This window comes from Ictidomys tridecemlineatus, chromosome 10 (assembly GCF_052094955.1).
Source record: "Ictidomys tridecemlineatus isolate mIctTri1 chromosome 10, mIctTri1.hap1, whole genome shotgun sequence".
Taxonomy (NCBI): Eukaryota; Metazoa; Chordata; class Mammalia; order Rodentia; family Sciuridae; genus Ictidomys; species Ictidomys tridecemlineatus.
In genome coordinates this window covers 58915484-58932700 of record NC_135486.1, presented here as the reverse complement: position 1 = coordinate 58932700, position 17217 = coordinate 58915484, and the positions used below count along the sequence as shown (strand labels likewise).

The window sequence follows — 17217 nt, the reverse complement described above, 5'->3', positions numbered from 1 at the left end:
TGACTTTGGAAGTGCTCCCTCTCTTTCTATTTCACAGAATAATTTGAAGAGAATTCTTGTTAGTTCTTCTTTAAAGATTTGGTAAAATTCAGCTGTAAATCCATTTGCTCCTGGTTTCTTGTTTGCTGGTAGACTTATTATTATTACTTCAATCTCATTGCTTGCTATTGATCTGTTTCGGTTTTCTATCTTAGTTCAATTTTCGTAAATCATTTGCATCTAGAAATGAATTCATTTCTTCTGGATATTTCAACTTATTGGAATATGTGTTTTCAAAATAATCCCCGATGGTCCCCTGGATTAAAGTAATGTCTATTGCAATATTTCTTTTTTTTTTTTCATCTTTCTCTTTCTTTTGTTTAGTTTGGCTTGGAATTTATCTTTTCAAAGAATGAACTTTTAGGGCTGGGGATGTAGCACAGTGGTAGAGGACTTACCTAACCTGCCCTGGGTTCAGTATTGAGACAATGAACCAATTCTTTATTTCATCAATCCTTTGTGTTGTTCTTTTATTTTCTACTTAATTAATTTCAGCTCTGAACTTTATTATTTCTTTCCTTCTACTGATTTTGGGATTGACTTTTTCTTGTTTTATTAAGACCTTGAGGTGCATCATTAGGTTATTCATTTGGGATTGTTCTGCTTTTTATGTAGCATTCATAGTAAACTTCCTTCTTAGAGCTGCCTTCATTGTGTTCCATAGAGTCTTGTATGTTGTGTTTCTCTTCTCATTTGATTCTAATAATTTTTAACTCCTCCCCTGATGACCCACTTATCATTCAATAGTGTATTTTTTAATCTCCATGTGTTTGTATACTATCTGTAGTTTTTCTTGATATCAATTTCTAATTTCATTTATGATTTAATAAGATGCAAGAAATTACTTTCTTTTTTGTATTTGTTAACACTTGCTTTGTTTTGCAATATATGAAGTATGTGGAGGAAGTTCCTTGAGCCGCTAAGAAGAATGCATATTTAGCTGTTGTTGGATAAAATATTCTATAGATACATATTCTCTATTTAATCTAAGAAATAGCTCAACTCCGTGATATCTTTATTTTCTTGTCTGGATGACTATTAGTGAGACTGGTATTTTGAAATCACCCACTGTTATTTTGTTAGGCACTAGTTCTCCCATTATGTCAAGTAATTTTTCAGTTGTTCTTATTTTTGACAATATGAGAGATTAAACACCTCACATGTGCTAGGCAAGCCCTGAGCTACATCCCCAGATCCCCTTTATAAGAATTTACTTTGAGGGCTGGGGATGTGGCTCAAGCGGGAGCGTGCTCGCCTGGCATGCGTGCGGCCCGGGTTTGATCCTCAGCACCACATACCAACAAACATGTTGTGTCCGCCGAGAACTAAAAAATAAATATTAAAAAATTCTCTCTCTCTCTCTCTCTCTCTCCTCTCTCACTCTCTCTTAAAAAAAAAAAAAAGAATTTATTTTGAGACAGAGTCTTACTAAGTTGTCCAGGTTGACCTAAACTTGCAATCTTCCTGCCTCAGCCTCCCAAGTAGCTAAGGATTTCAGGTGTGTGCCACTACACCCAGCTGTAATGTTTGTTTATGAATTTGGGTGTACCAAAGATTGGGGCATAAATATTTGCAATTGTTGTATCCTCTTGTTGGATTTTTCCATTTACCAATATGCAGTGACTTTCTTGTCTCTTCTGATTAATTTTGGCTTGATGACATCTTTGTCAGATATGAAAACAGCTCCTCCCGTTTGTTTCAGATTCAATTGGCATGGAATGTTGTCCTCTATCCTGTTTCCAGTCTGTGAATGTCTGTGTTAATGCGTGTGTATCTTGAGGACGACAGAATTGGCTTTTGTTTTTTAGACCAGTCTGCCAGTTTATGTCTTTTAATTGAAGAATTAAAACCATTTACATTCAGTGTTATTGTACATACCTAAGTATTCCTGTCTTTTTATTTTATTTTCAATGTTTTATTTGTTTGAGTATCTTTTGCAATGCTGCCTTAATGGTCATTAATTCCTTTAGCTTATGTTTATTTCAGAAGGTTTTCGGTTCACTTCAATTCTGAAGGATAGCTTTGCTGGATGAAGCAATTGAAGTTGGTAGTTAATTTCTTTCAGGGTTGAAAATGTATCTTTCCAAACTCTCCTACCCTTTAGAGTCTCAGCTGAGAAATCTGCCCTTATTCGGATTGGTTTGCCATTATAAGTGACTTGGAACTTCTCTCTTACAGATTTAGAAATTCTTTGTTCTGGAGTTTTAGTATTTTTAAGTGTAATTCATCATGGAGAGAGTCTTTTCTTGTTTTGTTTATTTGAGGTTCTAAATGCTCCAGTATCTTAATGTACGTATTATTCCTATCATTTGGGAAATTTTCTGCTACTATTTTACTGAATAGGTTATCTTTTCCAAAAGTCTGTATCTTTTCTTCCTCCTCCAAACCTATGAGTCTTAAGTTAGTTCTCTTAATGTTGTTCTAGAATTCTTGTTTACTCTGTTTCTTGTTTTTGTTTTCTTTATTACAGTCAAACACTTTGTCTTCAAGTCTCACTATTCTTTCTTCTGCTTGATCTATTCTTTTGGTGAGACTCAACTGAATTTTTTTTTTTTTAATTTATTGTGCTATTCATTGCCAAGAGTTCTGTTTAGTTCTTTTTCAGAATCTTCCTCTTTGGATTTCCAATTTGTATTCTGTATTGTCTTACTTTAATTTATTCACTCATTGATTTGTATCTTCTTTGAGTTTATTGGTCATTTTAACAATCAATTTTTTGAATTCTCTGCCTGAGATCTGCTTTGATTTCTATATAGGGAGTTAAGCACTTTTGGGGGTCATCTTATTGGCCTATTTCCTCATTTCCCAGTTATTCTATGTTGAGATTTGCACATCTGTTGGGATTCATTTATCTTCCACTATTTTGTGAGTGTCTTTTTAGTAAGCAGTTATCTTTTCACCATGTACCCTGGACTAGGGGAATATCTCAGCATGAAAGCACCTTCTTGGAATAGTTTGGTTGTAGGTTAAATCATCAGAACTACTTTTTTAAAAAAAAGTTCTAATTAGTTTTACATGACAGCAGAATACTCTTCAATTCGATGTACACAAATGAAGCACAGTTTTTCACTTTTCTGGTGTACATGAAGTAGAGTCACACCATTTGTGCAATCATACATGGACCTAGGGTAATGATATCTGTCTAATTTCATTATCTTTCCTACCCATCCCCTTCCCCCTCCCTTCCCTCCCCTTTGCCCAATCTACAATTCCTCTATTCATTCCATGCCCCCACCCCATTATGGATCAGCATCCACTTATCAAACAAAACATCCGGCCCCTGGTTTTTTGAGATTCATTTATTTCACTTACCATTATATCATCCAATTCCATCCATTTACCTGCAAATGCCATCATTTTATTATCTTTTATTGCTGAGTAATATTCCATTGTGTGTGTGTGTGTGTGTGTATATATCACATATATCACAGTTTCTTTATTCATTCATCTATTGAAGGGCATCTAGGTTGCTTCCAGTTTCACAATTGTGAATTGTGCTGCTATAAACATTGAAATGGCTGCATCATTATAGTATGCTGTTTTTAAATCTTTAGAGTATAAACCAAGGAGTGGGATAGCTGGGTCAAATGGTGGTTCCATTCCAAATTTTCTAAGGAATCTGTATGCTGCTTTCCAGATTGGTTGCACCAGTGTGCAGTGCCACCAGCAATGTATGAGTATGCCTTTTCCCCCACATCCTCACCAACATCCATTCTGACTGAAGTGAGATGAAATCTTAGAGTAGTTTTGATTTGCATTTCTCTAATTACTAGAGATGTTGAACATTTTTTCATGTATTTGTTGATCGATTGTACATCTTCTGAGAAGTGTCTGTTCAGTTCTTAACCTACTTATTGATTGGATTATTTGTTTTTTTGGTGTTAAAATTTTTTGAGTTCTTTGTACACAAATGGAGCACAATTTTTCACTTCTCTGGTTTTACACAAAGTAGAGTCACACCATTCATGCAATCATACATGTACCTAACATTTGGGAAATTGGAGATTAATGCTCTATCTTATGTGTCTTTGGTAAAAATTTGCTCCTATTTGGTAGCCTCTGTCTTCACCTCATTGATAATTTCTTTTGCTGAGAAGAAGCCTTTTAGTTTGAATCCATCCCATTTATTAATTCTTGATTTTATTTCTTGTGCTTTAGGAGTCTTGTTAAGGAAGTCAGAGCCTAATCCAACATGATGAAGTTTTGGTCCTAGTTTTTCTCCTATTAGGCACAGGGTCTCTGGTCTAATTCCTAGGTCCTTGATTCACTTTGAGTTGAACTATGTGCATCATGAGAGATAGGGGTTTAATTTCATTTTGCTGCATATGGACTTTGAGCTACTTGGACAGGAAAGAGTAACTACCAGTAACAGCAGTATTTAAAGAGCAAACAATACTTACTATTAAAATATGTAGATCCAAAGGGAAAAAAAAGCAAAGAAGGGAGTGAGAGAAAAGAGAAAGAAGAAATGTGGAGAGGAAGAGAGGAGGAAAGAAAAAAAGAGAAGGGAGTACAAATGAGAAGACATTTAAAAACATCAAGAAAAAAAATTCAGTTAATAGAAAAAATAAATGCTGCAGGCAGCAGCTTTCCATCTATGCCAGTCCTGTCCTACTTCCACACTCTACCAGCATTGCTACTTATTAGAGTTCAGACTGTCAATTTCTAAAGAAAGAGGCTCTACTTTGCTCTGCAGATCCACAGAGTAGCTGGCTGCTATGACTCCTATGGCCACACAGAGCTTCCCTTAGGTTTGTGCCACACTCTCACTTCAGAGCCCAGATTGACTCATGGACATAGAATTAAAGCATAGGTGGCTGTTGAATCTTAGATAGATAGATAGATAGATAGATAGATAGATAGATAGATAGATAGATAGAGTTTTAAAAAGGAAAGAAAACTGCAGGGGTTTCTGATCTCTTGCATAGAACCTTAAACAATGAGGCACATTTAAAACTGGCTCCCCTTCCCTGCTTTAACTGAATCTACTGGGAAGTACAGGGATTATTTCCTCCTGTACCAGTTCATTAATTAGTATTTGTGTATCTTTTCTGCTCAGCTCTCTTTGGCTTGGAAGTGGAGCCTGCTTTTCTCAAAGTTAATGGGAAACTTTCTTTTAGCTCATTAGAGCTAAAACTTGTCCTGGGTCAACTACTGGTATAGTCTATTTCTTTTACTCTCTTACTATTCTAACCACCAGTATTTTTGGGCTTTCACCTGGTTGCTAACTTTCTGAGTTGCACTCTAGCACTTTCCCATGGTCTTCCTACCTCATCCTGCAGCAACAGAACTGTTTGATTCAGTCTTGGAGAGAGCTAGTATGCAGGAGATGCCTTAGTCTGTCATTTCCAGAGTCCCCCCAAATGACTATTTTATTAATGCAATAATAATAATTGAATTGTTTAAAAAGGCACATGTTTTCTCTTTTAAAAGAATAATAGAAGAAGTGTGATAATAGAAGGGATAATCTTTTGTAACCCATTTTTAAACCTATGTACTCATAGATAATTGGCTCCTCTTGTTCCTGTAGACCAGTGCTTGCCTGCTTAGAGAAGGTAAGTTATGTCAGCTCTCTGGATAGTGTTCCATTTTTACAGCTACCAAGATATTCTATAAGCCAATTACATCATACTGTCCTTTCAGTGCTATTTTGGATAAATGGCTTTGAGGGTAAAAAATGGTGAGTATACTGGCAGTTTATATTAGAATGCAGGATTGGATCTGCTTCTATTCTATTTTTTAGAAACTTCCAGAAGTGTGTTGACTCTGTTGTACTCAAATGTTTTGGACAATGAAGGCAAAGAAACTGGAATAAGAACTTCCATGATTTAGGCACAGAAACATGTGATTGGGTGGAAAATGTGATAAAATGAAAGAATGACTCCAGAAGACTTTAATTTATGACTTGGATTACTTCTCTGAGGTACCTAATTTGACTCTAAATTCATAGATCATTTTCGCTATTATCTGCTTTGAGATAATAACGTCTGGCTATGTAGCTTTTGGTTTAGCTTTAGGGTATACCCCCTAAGATTCAGTCCCCAATTTCCTTTTGTTAAGTCTCTTGGCTTCTTTACCATCTTTAGTTACCAGGAGATTTCTAGATCTGTATCCCTATTTGATAACTTTCTTCTGGGCATCAGCCACATCTCAGTTATATGTTGCAAATCTAGGGGATTAACTTTATCTGAAACCACACTTATTTCCCCCATCTTCTAAATACCCTCCTCCCATGTCTCTCAGTGAGAGCATTGTTGCCATCTGGCCATATTTCCTAATTCCTTCCTTTCTCCTCATACCTCATACTCAATTAATCTTTCCATTTTGAATATCTCTTCAAAACATCTTCTAATTTCTGTTGTATTGTATCTTTCTTGTGTTGTCTTCTGCTGAAATTGTTCAGATCACTGTCACAGGCCTCCTCCTCATTCTCCTGCCCACAGTCTGGTTCTTCTCCAAGTTTATTCTCCATAAGGCAAGAGAGTAAAGTATGTAAAATGCACAGTTAAAGCCAGACATGTGGTGCACACCTCTAATTCCAGCCAACTTGGGAGGCTGTAGCTAGAGAATTACAAGTTTGAGACCAGCCTTAGCAACTTAATGAGACCCTGACTCAAAATAAAAAAAATAAAAAGAACTGGGATATAGCTTGATGATAAACACTCCTGAGTTAAATCACCAGTACAAAAAAATAAATAAGTAAGTAAAATACACTGTTGGGGTTTGGGGGTTCAGATCAGTGGTAGAACATGTGTTTAGCATGTACAAGGCCCTGGGTTCAATATGCAGCATCAAAAAATAAAAATACACATTCAAACAGTCTAGTTCTAGTTTAGAAATATTTCAGTGCTCCTATTTTGCCTGAAGGTTAAAGTTGAAATTTTTTTTTTTCTGATACCGGGAATTGAATTTAGGACATTGCACATGTGAAACAAGTGCTCTATAGCTTAGATCTATTATTGGCCCTAAATTCTGTGTGTGTGTGTGTGTGTGTGTGTGTGCGCGCGCGCACGCGCACATGTGTGTATGATGTGTTTAGTGCTGGGAATTGAACACATGGCCTCACTCATTAAATTCTTTTTAATATTTGTGTATATATTAAATATTTTGATGTGTGCAGTATGTTCTATGTCGCTAAAAAGAAAAATCATAAAATAATTTAACAGACTTTGAACAGAAAAGAAAAAGACTCATGAACTGAGTAGCACTGAGGACAAAAAGCAGTTCAGAGAATTCTGCTGCAAAAACTATGGGCAGGGAATATTTATAGCCAGAAAATGGAAGTGACATACATAAATAACCTGATTGGTTACAGTTCTATTCTCGACTTATTTGGACATATTTTTGGCAGTTTTTAGCCTGTGTTTGGCTGACTATTCAGCTGCTATGACTGGTTAAGACTTTTCTCTGACCAAGACTTTTCTTGGCCAAGACATGAGAACACAAATAAACTCTTAAGTTAGATTGCAGTGTTTACATATTCAATTGGGTTTATAGTTCCTTATGAGTGGGCTCAGCATTAGGATTAATTTAATAATATGTAAATAATTATATTACATATTATATTTATGTCATAAAATATTATATGCAGTTGAATGTACATTAATATTTAATGCTCTGTAGTATGTCCCCTCATTGCTCAGTTTCTACTACTACTCATTCTGTCCTAAATGAGTTTATTAGTAATTCTTCAGATATCTCATAATCTTTCTAGTAGTTTTAGATATCATTGACATTATTATCAGTCAAAAAATCTATTTGTCAATTCTCCATTTAATGGAAAATTCATAAATTTTGAACTCTTCATTTTGTTCTTGTATTCATTTCCCATTCTGTGGACACATGCTTTTATGTGTTTGGTGTTCTTGAAAGCATATGTATTTTTGTAGGGTATATAGCATTTCTGTGTGTTTTTAGTTTATACAAACACTCTTGAGTTGTAGACCTCGTTATTTTTTCTTTTACTCAACTGGTTTTGGAAAAAGTACTATTAATTTTTTCTGGGTGAATTTCTATCTAGATTTTTTGCTTCTTAGTGCTATGTAGTACTCCAAAGGGTGAAAGTTCTGCTGATTTGTACAGCACCAGGGGGCACTATTCACCTTTTATTGTATGTGCTTAACATTGCCGTGCAATTTTTCAATGTGGTGGCCCTGGGTGCATTCCCTAGATTTTATTCAAGCGTTTGCATATTGATAGCTATATTCCCTTATTTCTCAGGTCATCACAGAAATCACTCTGATGAATATTCCCATATAGCATTCTACGTGGAAATTTCTCAGACATGTATTAAGAAGTAAGGTTACTTGGCCATACAATAAATGTCTACTTAATTTGTCTAAGTACTGTTGGATTACTTTCAGATTGTCTTCTCCAGTTTATAATCCACTCACACAGTAAATGCAGTGATATAATTCCCAGTTATTTAATTCCCACTAGTCCAATGGGGAAAAGTAGTCACTCATTGTTTTATTTTTACTATGTATTTATCTAATGACTAATGCCTTTGAGAAAACTTTTGCATATTTTTAGCCATTTGGGTTTACCCTTTTATGAATTGCCTGTTCATATCATTTTACATTTTTATGTAGTGTTTCCGATTTTTCATGTTATTTACAGGGTTTCCTAGTATATTCTGGGTATTTTTCTGTTACTAATGTTGAGGATATGATAGATTGTCACAAAGCCTCCTTCTCATCTTCTATATTAATGACTTTTCTGAGTCCTTTGCAGGTTGTTTCAGATGCAATTTAGGTTTGATTCTGTGATACATTTGGAAGGTCTCAGACTAAGACTGGTGTCCGTTGTTTCTTCTTGCAAATAGAGTGGAGGACCTCTCTAATTCTTCTGGGGTAGTGTTAGCAGGGATCTAGTGTCCAGATACTAGCTTTATGAAGATCCAGGGTAGGTATGGTGTGCCAGTCTTTCTGGTGTGGCTGGTGCAAGCACAGGTCTGAAGCCAGTTGCATCCAGACGTATCTCCCAGAGATACAAATGAGGCTTCCTGATTCTGGCAGCAAGTGTGCTTTTAGAGGCTGGGACTTTCAATCATAGAGGTGGCAACTGTTTCTTTGATATTCTGGTCCTATCTTATGGCTTTGTAAATAATGTCTAAAAAGATTCTAGAAACTTTTTATTCAAGATTTCCAAGATTCTATAAAGCAAGTCACACCCCATAGTAAATCTATTCCTATATAAAGGATTTAGAGTAGATTCACTTCTATGCAATCTCAACAGACAGAATTGTTTTTAAATAGCAAATAGTTTCCTCTGATATTATCTTTTTTTAAGATTTATTTTATTTTATTTTATTTATTTTTTTAAAGAGAGAGTGAGAGAATGAGAGAGAGAAATTTTTTTTAATATTTATTTTTTAGTTTTCGGCGGACACAACATCTTTGTTTGTATGAGGTGCTGAGGATCGAACCTGGGCTGCACGCGTACCAGGCGAGCACGCTACTGCTTGAGCCACATCCCCAGCCCCTTTTTTAAAGTTTTATAGTATGGTTGATTGAACAGAAATTTTTTCACATAAACAAGTCTATTTCTAAGATAGGTTTTACTATTTATATACCTTCATACATTCTTCTTCTTCTACTTAACACTTACTAATTAGATGTTGCTTTTCCCCTAGATTTCATGTATATTCCATCTTAATATCTGGATTCCAGATGCAAATTTCATGTTATTAAATCTATATCTAAGCTATAGTTTGTACTGTTTTCCTCTCATTTAAAAATCTGTCACTCCTAAATCCCAAAAACTCTTTCTTCTATAATCTTCTATTTAATTTATCATTTTGCTCTTTACATTTAAGCTTTTGAGTTCTCTTTAGTGTCTGATTGTAGTGTAGAAATCTAGTTTTATTTTTTTCCGTAAGGAAAACCAGTGTTTCCAAGATCATCTAATAAATGTTTTTTGTTTTTGTGTTTTTTATACAGGGGATTGAACCCAAGGGCCCTTTGCCACTGAGCTACATCTCCAGTCCTTTTTATTTTTTATTTTGAGACAGATTCTACCTAAGTTGCTGAGGGTCTGGATAAGTTACTGAGACTGGCCTCAAACATATGATCCTCCTGCCTCAGCCTTCAGAGTTGCGAGGATTAAGGTTGCACACTACCACGCCCAGCCTAAATAGTTTTTTGCTCAATGATTTTTGTTACCACTTTTGTATCATTCCTGTATATAGATTAATCTGTTTCTGAGGTTTCAGTTTTCCTTTTATATGTATCTTTCTGTTTTAAGCCAGTGCCATATGAGTATGACAAATATAACCTTGCAAAACATCTGATTACTATTCCTAGAGTACTCCTTTTTTTTTAAATTATCTTAGTTCATCATTATGTACCTTCTCTGTAAATTTAGAATAGGGAAGAATTTGGAAGATGGTAGAAGTAAGCGGGGCAGTGATTCCTGAGTGGAAGATAGGTTACCAAAGAAGAAAACAAACTTGAGAGTTCCCTAATCATGAACCCAAACCTGTGAATGAGAATGGGAAAGGGGTAACAGAGGGGGAGGGGAGCGGACATTCTTTTAAGTTCATCCACTTAAAAACAGTTGGACAGACAGACAAAATTTAAATCTTGATGGTAATAGAAAGGCCCTCAAAAGAGCACAAACGGTTTAAAATCAAATCGTGAAAAGAAAACTGAGCCAAGAGTGCACAGCCATCTTGTGTAGCCCCCGGCTGACCAGTCATCCACTTAAATCAACATTACATCTTCCCTTGCCCGGAAAGCTGCAAATTAAATCAGAGGGAAGTCCCCTGCAGTGGCACCTCTTAAGAATCCAGCCAGAAGGAACTTCTAGAAGGACCACTACTAGCTAAAAAAAACAAATCACTGAAATCCCTCTCCCTCCCCCTCACTGCAATCAAGGGGAGCCAACATGCTGGTGGGGAACTGGGCTGGGAAGTGCACCTAACCTTCCTCAGGCTCTGTGATCCTTGCAAGAGTGGGAAGCTCTGTGCAGCCTCCTCTTGCTTGCTGGACACAGACAGAGACAACAACGAAGCAGCTTTGGCCCCAAAGGAAAGCAGATTTACTAGGCCCAATCACTGACACTCTGGAAAGGCACAGTTTGAAGCCTAGGGACAGTCCTTGGGATTACAGAGGGAAGCTGCCTGAATATCCTGTGACAGAGATCCAGTGGGAAATTATGAGTCTGTGTGGCAGGAAGGGGCTAGTCCCAGTGTTAACAGGTGTACAATGTGAACCATTTTCACAACTAGCAAGTGACAGGGCATTGTTTGGATACCTGTGGGGCCTTGCATCAAACTTAGTTAACAAAGGGAATCAACACCTGTCATTCACAACCCAGGGCAGGGGAAACTAGAGTCTAGGTGTACCACCTGAGATCCTTCACTACAATACCTCAGAAAGTGTTATCAGCTGGAGGAATACTTCTGTACCACAGAATGCCCATGGAAAACCCATGAGAGTTCCTGTGCTCACAGACAGTTGCTAGGATCTTCACTACTGGGAAAAAGATCCCAAAGAGAGGAGCACCATGACCCACTGCAATCACAGGGACACTCCAGAACCTACATCCTGAAATACTGCACACAATGGAAACAGCCAGACCACAACGGTGCACACTTCAAGGAATCAACTGCAGGCCCTGAGATGACAAACCAGAAGTTGCTGGTAGCAAGGGAATTGGCCTCTGTGGCCTTGCAACTCAGGAGAGAGCCACAGCCCCAAACATCTGCTTAATGTCCAAACCCCAAGGAAATCCAAACCAAGATTCAATAAGAATTTTCTTCACCTTGATATGGTATCCTCTAAATAATTCTATTGTCAACTTTGAACATATAAATAACTCCTTGATATAAATTATCTTTCCTTTTTAAAAAATATTTTTAAATTGTTGATGGACCTTTATTTTATTTGCTTATTTATATGTAGTACTGGGAATCAAACCCAGGGCTTCACATGTACAAGGCAAGCGTTCTACCACTGAGCTACAACTCCAGCCCCTTATCTTTCCTTTTATAGATTTTTTTCTTTCTTTTCTCTCTTTTTTCCCTCTCCTATTTGCCCAATCTTTCTTCCTGCACCCTTTTAGCCACCACGTAAGGCTAGAGTAAGTTTACTAAGTTTAACAACTAATATTTTGACCTATTCTAGAATTTTGTTGTAGATTTACGACTGAATTTGAGGAACCACAGAGAATAATTGCAATAGGTTTTTGTTTTGTATAAAGTTGAATAAAATGAGGCATGGCTCAGAAGTGATTATAGTAAATATGGAGCAGTGGCATCTCTTAAAGTGGTGCTGATATTGGGATCAGCAGAGATAACACATTGACTTAAAATATTATGATTTGGATATTCACCCCACCCAGGACTCTTAAGGAAGCTCACAAAGTAGTAGTTCTTCACTTAAAACAAGTCAGAACTATACTGAGAGATGGAGAAGCAAGGGAAGAAACCGTCCCAAACAGCCCATAATGCTTAAACTATAGACTTCATTGACACCACAGTGGAGGAAATGTCAGAGATGAAATTTAGAAAGTTCATAGTTAAACTATTCTGTGAGCTAAAAGAAGATGTAAGGAGTAAAATCAGAAAATATAGAAAGTGAAAAATCACTTTAATAAAAAGAGATTCTGAGAAAGAACCAAACAGAAATCCTTGAAATGAAAAAAATCAATACACCAAATTAAAACTTCAATGGAAAGCATCAACAATAGATTAAACCACTTTGAAATTCTTTTAATGAATGAGCTCAATCTTAAGAACTTTCCTTTAGAACAACCACTTTCAGGCCTTGAAGATAAAGTATATAATCTTGAAAATAAAGTTGACCATAGAGATAAAATGTTAAGAGACTATGAACAGAGTTCTCAAGAAATCTGGGATAATGTTAAAATACCAAATTTAAGATTCAATGGGATAGATGAAGTCGGTAAAATACAAAGTAAAGGAATGCACAATCTTTTCAATGAAATAATATCAGAAAAATTTCTAAACCATAAGAATGATATGAAATTTCAAGTACAGAAGGTATAGAAAACTTTAAAACACCAAAATCACAATAGATTCACTCCAAGAAACATTACTATGAAAATGCCTAGTATACAGAATAAGGACAGGATTTTAAAAGCTGAAAGAGAAAAATGATTGGTCAAATTTTTAGGTAAACCAATCTGGATTTCAATTGATTTCCCAACTCAGATCCTAAAAGCCAGGAGGGTGTGGAATATTTTATTATATACTAAGCTCTGAAAGAAACCAAGAATACTAGACCCAGCAAAATTAAGCTTCAGAATTGAAGATGAAATAAAAACCTTCCATGATAAACAAAAGCTAAAAGAATTAATGTTTAGGAAGTTTTCACTATAAATCATACTCAAAATATTTCATGAAGAAGAAATGAAAACTAAGAACTAAAATCAGCATAAGGAGAAATTATACTAGAAGAATAGACAATTAAAGGAGAATCAAGTGAATGATGACTGGATAGTAGAAGAGATCAGTGGAGAAATAATAAAGTACTTGTAAGTAAGAATAGTGATACAACATATCAAAATCTCTGGAATAGTATGAAGGTTGTTCTAAGAGGAAAGTTCATAGGATTGAGCTCATTCATTAAAAGAACAGAAAGACAGCAAATAAATAATGTATCTCAAGGCCTTAGAAAAAGAATAAACCAACAACAAAATCAATAGAAGATTAAATTAAAATGAAATTAAAATCAGAGCTGAAATCAATGAAATTGATATTTTTTAAAAATGCAAAAGATTGATGAAACAAAGAGTTGATGTTTTGAAAGAATAAACATACTTGATAAACCAACTAACCAAACTAAACAACTATTCAGAAGAGAGAAACACTCAAATTACCAAAAGCCAAGATGAAAAAGGAAATATCAATCATGACACTAGTGAAATCCAGATCATCAGAAATTATTTTGAAAATTTATACTTTAAGAAATTAGAAAATCTTGAAAATATGGACAAATTAAATTGAACCAGGAGAGTATAGAAAACTTTAAAACATCAATTTCAAGTAATGAAATTGAAGTAGCCATCAAAAGCCTTCCAACAAAGAAAGGCCCAATATCAGATGGATCTCTACCAAATTCTACCAGACCTTTAAGGAAGAACTGATACTGATCCTCCTCAAGTTATTCTATGAAAAAGAAAAGGAGGGAACTCTGCCAAACTATTCTATTAAGCCAGTATCATCTTGATACTGGTTTCAAGGAATAAGTTGAATAGGAGTAGTTAAAGTGGTCGTCCTTGTCTTACTTACCCAAAATATCAAGGAAAGAAAACTTCAGACCAATATTCCTGATGAAAATAGATGCAAAATTCATTTTTTAAAAATTTTTAGTTGTAGATAGACATATAGCCTTTATTTTATTTATTTATTTTATGTGGTGCTGAGGATTGAACCCAGTGCCTTACATGTGCTAGGCAAGCGCTCTACCGCTGAGCTACAACTCTAGCCCAAGATGAAAAAATTCTTAATAAAATATTGGGAAATCACATACAAAACACACTGAAATGATAGTGTACCATGATCAAATGGGTTTTATTCCAGGGATGCAAAGTTGTTTTAACATATGGAAATCAATGAATGTAATTCAACACATAGACTTTTAGACAAAAATAATATGATTATCTCATTAGATATAGAAAAAGCTTTTGACAAAATGCATCCATTTATGTTTAAAAATAGGGTAGTGTGAACAGAAAGCCTATAGAATGGGAGTAAATCTTTGCCACTTGCTGAGGCAAAGATTTTTTTTTTGTTCACGTGATTTAAGTGGTTTAATCTAATTTAGGTAAACAGCTGTTAAGGATTGTTTTTAAAGGTGGTTAACAGATCTGTTTGTTTACTTTCACTTTTCCTTTTCATTATATTTAATAATTCTGTTCAGGATAATGTCTCTTTAACATCATTGCCAGAATTCCCATCTCCATCCCAGTGCCGGTGAAGACTAAGAAAACCAAACTACAGCTTCTATGATAGCTACCACAGTAAACTGTATAAACTGATGCATCAATGAATATAACTCAACAAGTAATGCTCAATCAAGGACTTGATTTACTTTGGGAGGAAATGGACATATTGATAGATTCCTCCGATTTGAACTGCCTGCAGAACTTGCCTGGACTATATATCAGTTGCATGCATTTTGAACTATCGTCTGGTGCAGCGTATTGTGGTACTGCTGGCATATTTTTGCTGATGGTGTCACCAGTGATGCAATTTCCTTGCCAGCGCACCCCATGTTAATTGTGGTAATGCTGGCATCTTTGCTGATGGTGTCACCAGTGATGCAATTTTTCCAAAGGAGCCGTCAATTGGCTTGGTGTCGTGGCATTTCTGTATCTTCCTCCCTTCTACTAGTGATGGTCTAAAATTTGGGGGCCAACAGAGGTGAGGCAAGAACCTCACCCCCCCACTGGCACCAAGGTTAAATTTGGGGGCCAACAGAGGTGAGGCAAGAACCTCACCCCCCCACTGGTGCTTAGGCCTATCCACAAGCATGGCTGAATGCTGGACCGGTAGTCAGTGACGGGTTGATCTGATTGCAGTGGATTCAACCTAAGACAGGAAATTGACGTGTAAAGGTCAGTTCTCCCATGACGGGTAAGAACCACATATTGAATTGGACAACCTACCAGGCACGGTCCTAAGCCACATTCATTGCTTGTTGTTTAATTAATCAGAAGGGGGGAAATGCTGAGGGCCATTACCAAGTAGGAATGACGCATCGAAATTTCCTTGCCAAGCGTACCCCATGCTGCTTAGAGGACATTCGATGGGACATTGCATGCATGCTTTAATAAGGTGACCTTGCTCAAGGACCAAGGCGGATCCGGGATTAGAGCTGATCAGGTTTGAGGAAGTAACCGGCTCCTTGAGTTTAAGGCGTTACCAGTTTAAGATAATGGGTTTTAGGGAAGTTAGAGGTTGAAGATTATTGCTGGGATTAGGGTGTTCCTGTTGCTTGTTCCCGTTGAGTTCTCGTGAGATTAAAATGGGATTTGGAGAGAGCCTCGTGGAGTAGGTGAATTGTGCGGGAGACGGCAGAACGTGATTGCCCCTGGACCTGTGTGGAGGCGGTGTGAGAGCGGGAATAAAGAATTGCTGTTTGAACCTACAAAGGTGTGTGGTGGCTCGTGATTCTGGTGCCAAGCCGAGACCTTGGCAGCCACTTGTAAGCTCAGGGTGTTAATTCCCAGATATACCAAGAAGTCAAAAAGCTTAACGTACACACATAAACACACAAAAACAAACAAAAAACAAACAACCCAATCAATAAATTGGCAAAGGAACTAAACACTTCTCAAAAGAATAAATTATGAGTAGTCAACAAATATATGAAAAAAATATTTAATACTCTAGCAATTAGAGAAATGCAAATTAAAAAACTACACTGAGATTTTGTCTCACTCCAGTCTTAATGGTAATGATCAAGAATACAAGTAAGAATAAATGTTGGTGAGGGTGTGGGGAAAAGAGTACACTCATACTTTGTTGGTGGGACTGCAAATTGGTGCACTCCCTCTGGAAAGCAGTGTGGAGAGTCCTCAAAAAACTAGAAAAAATAGACCCACTATTCCGGCTATCCTACTCCTCAGTAAATACCCAAAGGATTTAACATCATCATACTATAGAGATACAGCCACATCAATGTTTATAGCAGCACAGTTCACTATAGCCAAGCTATGGAACCAACCTAAATGCTTTTCAACAGATGAATGGTTAAGAAAAATGTGGCACAAAAGAAAAAATAAATAAAGAAAGAAAGAAAGAAAAAAGAGAAAAAAAATAAATAAAAAAAAAGAAAAAAAAAAGAAAAATGTGGCACATATATGTGGTACATATATGCAATTACTCAGCCATAAAGAAGAATGACTTGATGGCCTTTGTTGGTAAATGAATGGAACTGTAGAGTATGGTGCTAAGTGAAATAAGCTGGTCTCAAAAAGTCAAAGGTTGAATGTTCTCTTTGTTACATAGAAGCTACTCCAGAAAAATGGGTAGGTAAGGGGGTAAAAAAAAAAAAAAGACTAAAGAAAAATCAGTAGAGTAGACAAAGTGGAATGAAGGGGAGGGAAAAGGAATGGGATAGGGAAAGGCAGTGGAATGAATCTGATCCAGCTTTCCTATGAACATATATAAATATTCCACAGTGAATCTCATCGTCATGTATACAT

At 36.2% G+C, this 17217-nt stretch overlaps 1 protein-coding gene and 1 long non-coding RNA gene across 4 annotated transcripts in view; one reads left to right on the top strand and one right to left on the bottom strand.

Moving 5' to 3' along the window:
* The window catches only part of Fmn2 (formin 2), a 336378-nt gene that overhangs the window by 13061 nt on the left and 306100 nt on the right, over positions 1-17217 (top strand). The window lies entirely within an intron of this gene.
* LOC144367282 (uncharacterized) lies at positions 15374-15881 on the bottom strand. The gene is made up of 2 exons (XR_013426598.1): positions 15503-15881; positions 15374-15443 (listed from the first exon to the last, which is right to left on the bottom strand). It is a non-coding gene; the product is annotated as an uncharacterized LOC144367282 (long non-coding RNA).